The sequence below is a fragment of the Mus musculus genome, chromosome 11 (assembly GCF_000001635.26).
Source record: "Mus musculus strain C57BL/6J chromosome 11, GRCm38.p6 C57BL/6J".
NCBI classification, from domain to species: domain Eukaryota; kingdom Metazoa; phylum Chordata; class Mammalia; order Rodentia; family Muridae; genus Mus; species Mus musculus.
Genome location: NC_000077.6, coordinates 39,486,754 through 39,493,764, shown reverse-complemented (window position 1 = coordinate 39,493,764; position 7,011 = coordinate 39,486,754).

Below are 7,011 nucleotides of genomic sequence, written 5' to 3'. Positions count from 1 at the left end.
GCATCGAGTTGGATCAAAAGGGGATAAATTTGGTTTTGTTTGTTTGAAAGAAGGTTGTCTTCATAGATAACAGTGATGTGGGGTAATATATTCACATTGACTTGTAATAATAGTAATATTGAAAATAGAGAAAAAATGTAATGGGATGCAACATTTAAAAATGGGCATTTTCTTATAGATAAAAATGATTTTTTTCAGAGAGATTAGGATTAAATGATTTTTCTGAGATGCAGTGTGATCAAGTGACAAGATAAAATTATATTCAGCTTTTACACTGTTCTTTTAAATTAAATCACAATAAGTATAAAATAAAATAATATAAATAGGACCAGAGAAACATATACCATCATAAGTTAACTTAATATAAAGCCCATTTTCTTCCTTTTCACTTTATTGACAATAGAATCTTTTACCATAAAATATATTCTAGTTATAGTTTCTCCTTCTATTTTTTCCAGTTTCTTCCTCACCATCCATTCTCTCTGGATCTTCTTCCTTTCTGATCCTCATTAGTAAAGAACAGGTTTCTGAGAGATTAAAAACCAAACATGACAAAATTAAATATAATAAGATGACATAAAAACTTATGTCAAAATTGGACACAAAGATTTAATTGGAGGAAAAGACTCACAGATACAAGCACAAAAATAAGATACCCATTTGTTCTCAATCAGGAGCCCCATTTATGTACTAGGCTAATAGCTATGATATATATGCTGAGAACCTGGTACACACTCATATAAAGTCTATATTTGTTACTTCAGTTGCGGTGAGTTCATATATCCCTGGCTTGGTTGAGTCAGATGGCTTTTTTTTCTGATGTTCTTCATCTTCTCTGGCTCTTAAAATCATTTTGCCTCCTCTTCTGAGGGATTTCTGTGCTCTGAGGGGGAAGGATTTAGTGGAGACCTCTAATTTAGACTCTAGTGTAATGTCTGTCTGTGGCTTTCTGCATCTCTTTTTATTGCTGCCTGAGAAGATCTCTTGGATGATGACTGTATAAGGTACAGATGTATATAACAGAATATCATTAGGAATTATTTAATTGATTTTATTATGACCAGGAGTTTGGTTTACCCTAGACCTGGGACATCTAGTCTCAGGTTACTGGATATACAAACAGCATTTCATGGAATTTTGTAAAGAGATTGCTTCTTATGTAGTGGTCATTCTATCCAATCAGACATTGGTCACATACTTCCACACAATCTATTTTGTAGGCAGGACAGATGATAGGTCAGAAGTTCTGTGGCTGGGTTGGTATCTATGCTTCCGTTTTGGCAGCCTGCAGAGAACCTTCTCATAATAAAGAGACTAGAACATAGGAGTGAGGACTCCAAATAGGCACCAACTCAGCTTTTCCAAGTTAAATGAGCTGTGGAGTATTGTCTTTGGCAATGGGATCCTGCTGTCAGTTTGCAGACCTTTGTCTTAGGAACAGCCTGGTTTTTTTTGGAGGGGGGATTTCCATTTGAACCCTTGTTCAGCAATTCAATTGAATGCTCTCTAGTCTCAGTGCTGGAAGCTTTGCCTAGCAACAAAAGATGTCCTGTTAAGATGTGCCATTACCAGGAATCCTGATTAGGATCATCTCAGTAGATTCCAAGAAATTTCCACTTTACTAGGTTTCCACGGTATCACCCAAACTCCCTCACCTTTTATAGAAGCTTTTCAGTTTCATGAGGTCCCATTTATTAATTGGACATCTTTGCCTGTGCTGATGGATTTGTTTATGAAATAGTCACCTGTGCCAACACCCTCAAGAATATTTCCTATTTTGACTTCTATCAAATTGTTTGTATGGTGTACATTGAGGTCTTTGATTCACTTGAAATTCAGTTTTCGTCAGAGTGATAAATATGGATCTATTTGCATTTTTCTATATGCAGAAATCCAGTAAGACCAGCACCATTTGTTGAAGATGCTTTCTTTTTGTACAATTTTGATTTCCTTGTTAAAACTCAGGTGTCGAAAGGTATGAGAATTTATGTTTGGGTTTTCAATTCTATTTCATTGATCATCCTGTCTATTTTTATGCCAATGACATGCAGATTTTTAGTACTATAGCTCTGTTATAGGACTTAAAATTAGCAATGGGGTTGGTCTCCGGATCCTGCCAAGACTAGTCTGTACAGATGAGAGTGTGGACGACAGAAGCTAACAGCTTCTGGGACAGGCCCTGTTTCAGGCCTTCATCTTCTGCCAGGAGGCAAATCTGATCGACAAATATCTGTGCACCTTATATGCAAGAAGAGAGCTTGCCTGCAGAGAGTGCTCTAACCACTGAAACTCAGGAGAGAGCTAATCTCCCAGGTCTGCTGGTAGAGGCTAAAAGAATCATGAAAGGAACAAGCTCAAACCAGAGACAATTATAACATGACTCCAGAGATTACCAGATGGTGAAAGGCAGACATAAGAATCTTACTAACAGAAACCAAGACCACTCACCATCATCAGAACCCAGCACTCCCACCTCAGCCAGTCCTGGGTATCCCAACACACCTGAAAAGCTAGATCCGGATTTAAAGGCATATCTCATGATGTTGGTAGAGGACATCAAGAAGGACTTTAATAACTCACTTAAAGACATACAGGAGAACACTGCCAAAGAGTTACAAGTCCTTACAGAAAAAGAGAAAACCACATCCAAACAGGTGATGGAAATGAACACAACCATACTAGACCTAAAAAGGGAAGTGGACACAATAAAGAAAACCCAAAGTGAGGCAACGCTGGAGATTGAAAACCTAGGAAAGAAATCTGGAACCATAGATGCAAGCATCGGCAACAGAATACAAGAGATGGAAGAGAGAATCTCAGGTGCAGAAGATTCCATATAGAACATCGGCACAACAATCAAAGAAAATGCAAAATGCAAAAAGATCCTAACTCAAAACATCCAGGAAATCCAGGACACAATGAGAAGACCAAACCTACGGATAATAGAAGTAGATGAGAATGAAGATTTTCAACTTAAAGGGCCAGCAAATGTCTTCAACAAAATTATAGAAGAAAACTTCCTAAACCTAAAGAAAGAGATGGCCATGAACAGACAAGAAGCCTACAGAACTCCAAGTAGACTGGACCAGAAAAGACATTCCTCTCGACACATAATAGTCAGAACAACAAATGTACTAAATAAAGATAGAATATTAAAAGCAGTAAGAGAAAAAGGTCAAGTAACATATAAAGGCAGGCCTATAAGAATTACACCAGATTTTTCACCAGAGACTATGAAAGCCAGAAGATCCTGGACAGATGTTATACAGACACTAAGAGAACACAAATTCCAGCCCAGGCTACTATACCCAGCCAAACTTTCAATTACCATAGATGGAGAAAACAAAGTATTCCACGACAAAACCAAGTTCACACATTATCTTTCCACGAATCCAGCCCTTCAAAGGATAATAACAGAAAAAAAAAACAAAAACAAACAAACAAACAAACAAAAAAATACAAGAAGGAAACCAAGTCCTAGAAAAAGCAAGAAAGTAATCCTTCAACAAATCTAAAAAAAGACAGCCACAAGTACAGAATGCCAACTTTAACATCAAAAATAATAGGAAGCAACAATTACTTTTCTATAATATCTCTTAATATATATGGGCTCAACTCCCCAATAAAAATACATAGACTAACAGACTGGCTAAACAAACAGGACTCAACATTCCTCTGCTTACAGGAAACGCATCTCGGGGAAAAGACAGACACTACCTCAGAATGAAAGGCTGGAAAACAATTTTCCAAGCAAACGGTCTTAAGAAACAAGCTGGAGTAGCCATTCTAATATCTAATAAAATCGTCTTCCAACCCAAAGTCATCAAAAAAGACAAGGAGGGGCACTTCATACTCATCGAAGGTAAAATCTTCCAAGAGGAACTCTCAATTCTGAATATCTATGTTCCAAATACAAGGGAAGCCACATTCATTAAAGAAACTTTAGTAAAGATCAAAGCACACATTGCATCTCACACAATAATAGTGGGAGACTTCAATACACCACATTCATCAATGGACAGATCAGGGAAACAGAAACTAAACAGAGACACAGTGAAACTAACAAAAGCTATTAAACAAATGGATCTAACAGATATCTACAGAACACTTTATCCTAAAACAAAAGGATATACCTTCTTCTCAGCACCTTATGGTACCTTCTCCAAAATTGACCATATAATTGGTCAGAAAACAGGTCTCAACAGATAAAAAAAAATTGAAATTGTCCCATGCATTCTATCAGATCACCATGGACAACACTGATCTTCAATAACAACATAAATAATAGCCAACATTCACGTGCAAACTGAAAAACACTCTTCTCAATGATACCTTGGTCAAGGAAGGAATAAAGAAAGAAATTAAGGACTTTTTAGAGTTTAATGAAAATGAAGCCACAACATACCCAAACTTATGGGACACAAAGAAAGCTTTTCTAAGAGGAAAACTCATAGCTCTGGGTGCCTCCAAAAAGAAACTAGAGAGAGCACACACTAGCAGCTTGATAACACACCTAAAAGCTCTAGAATGAAAGGAAGCAAATTCACCCAAGAGAAGTAGACAGCAGGAAATAATCAAACTCAGGGGCGAAATCAACCAAGTGGAAACAAGAACTGTTCAAAGAATCAACTAAACAAGGAGCTGGTTCTTTGAGAAAATCAACAAGATAGATAAACCATTAGTCAGACTCACTAAAGGGCACAGGGACAGCATCCTAATTAACAAAACCAGAAATGAAAAGGGAGACATATCCGATCCTGAAGAAATCCAAAACACCATCAGATCCTTCTATAAAAGGCTATACTCAACAAACCTGGACAACCTGGATGAAATGGACAAATTTCTAGACAGATACCAGGTACCAAAGTTAAATCAGGATCAGGTTAATGATCCAAACAGTCTTATATCCCCTAAAGAAATAGAAGCAGTCACGAATAGTCTCCCAACCAAAAAAAAACCTAGGACCAGATGGGTTTAGTGCAGAGTTCTACCAGACCTTCAAAGAAGATCTAATTCCAGTTCTTCACAAACTATTGCACAAAATAGAAGCAGAATGTACTCTTCCCAACTCATTCTATGACTCCACAATTACTCTGATACCTAAACCACAGAAAGACCCAACAAAGATAGAGAAATTCATACCAATTTCCATTATGAATATCGATGCAAAAATACTCAATAAAATTCTCACTACCCGAATCCAAGAACACATCAAAACAATCATCCATCTTGACCAAGTAGGTTTCATCCCAAGGATGCAGGGATGATTCAATATACAGAAATCCATCAAAGTAATCCTGTATATAAACAAACTCAAAGACAAAAACCACATGATCATCTCCTTAGATGTGGAGAAAGCATTTGACAAAATCCAACACCCATTCATGATAAAAGACTTGGAAAGATTAGGAATTCAAGGCCCATACCTAAACCTGATAAAAGCAATCTACAGCAAACCAGTAGCCAACATCAAAGTAAATGGTGAGAAGTTGGAAGCAATCACACTAAAATCAGGGGTTAGACAAGGCTGCCCAATTTCTCCCTACATATTCAACATTGTACTTGAAGTCCTAGCCAGAGAAATTTGGCAACAAAAGGAGATTAAGGGGATACAAATTGGAATGGAAGAAGTCAAAAACATCACTTTTTGCAGATGATATGATATACTATATATAAGTGACCCTAAAATTTCCACCAGAGAATTCCTAAACATGATAAACAGGTTCAATAAAGTATCTGGATATAAAATTAACTCAAACAAGTGAATGGCCTTTCTCTACACAAAGGATAAACAGGCTGAGAAAGAAATTAGGGAAACAACAGCCTTCTCAATAGTCACAAATACTATAAAATACCTTGGCTTGACTCTAAATAAAGAAGTGAAATATCTGTGTGATAAGAACTTCAAGTCTCTGAAGAAAGAAATTAAAGATCTCAGAAGTTGGAAAGATGTCCCATGCTCATGGATTGGCAGGATCAATATAGTAAAAATGGCTATCTTGCCAAAAGCAATCTACAGATTCAATGCAATCCTCATCAAAAATCCAAATCAATTCTTCAACGAATTGGAAAGGGCAATCTCCAAATTCATCTAGAATAACAAAAAACCTAGGATAGCAAAAACTATCCTAAGAAGGACACATGCTCCACTATGTTCATAGCAGCCTTATTTATAATAGCCAGAAGCTGGAAAAAACCCAGTTGCCCCTCAAGGATTAAAGAACCTCGGATTGAATCTCCATGCCTGACCTAAAGCTGTACTACAGAGCAATTGTGATAAAAACTGCATGGTACTGGAATAACGACAGAGAAGTAGACCAATGTAATAGAATTGAAGAACCAGAAATCCACCCACAAACCTATGGTGACTTGATCTTTGACAAGGGAGCTAAAATTATCCAGTAGAAAAAAGACAGCATTTTCAACAAATGGTGCTGGCACAACTGGTGGTTATCATACAGAAGAATGCAAATTGATCCATTGCTATCTCCTTGTACAAAGGTCAAATCTAAGTGGATTAAGGAACTCCACATAAAACCAGAGACACTGAAACTTACAGAGGAGAAAATGGGGAAAAGCCTCGAAGATATGGGCACAAGGGAAAAATTCCTGAATAGAACAGCAATGTCTTGTGCTGTCAGATCGAGAATTAACAAATTGGACCTCATAAAATTGCAAAGCTTCTGTAAGGCAAAAGACACTGTCAATAAGACAAAAAGGCCACCAACAGATTGGGGAAGGATCTTTAACAATCCTAAATCAGATAGGGGACTAATATCCTATATATATAAAGAACTCAAGAATTTGGACTCCACAAAATCAAATAATCCCATTAAAAAATGAGGCTCAGAGCTAAACAAAGAATTCTCTCCTGAGGAATACTGAATGGCTGAGAAGCACCTGAAAAAATGTTCAGAATCCTTAATCATCAGGGAAATGCAAATCAAAACAACCCTGAGATTCCACCTCACACCATTCAAAATGGCTAAGATAAAAAATTCAGGTTACAGC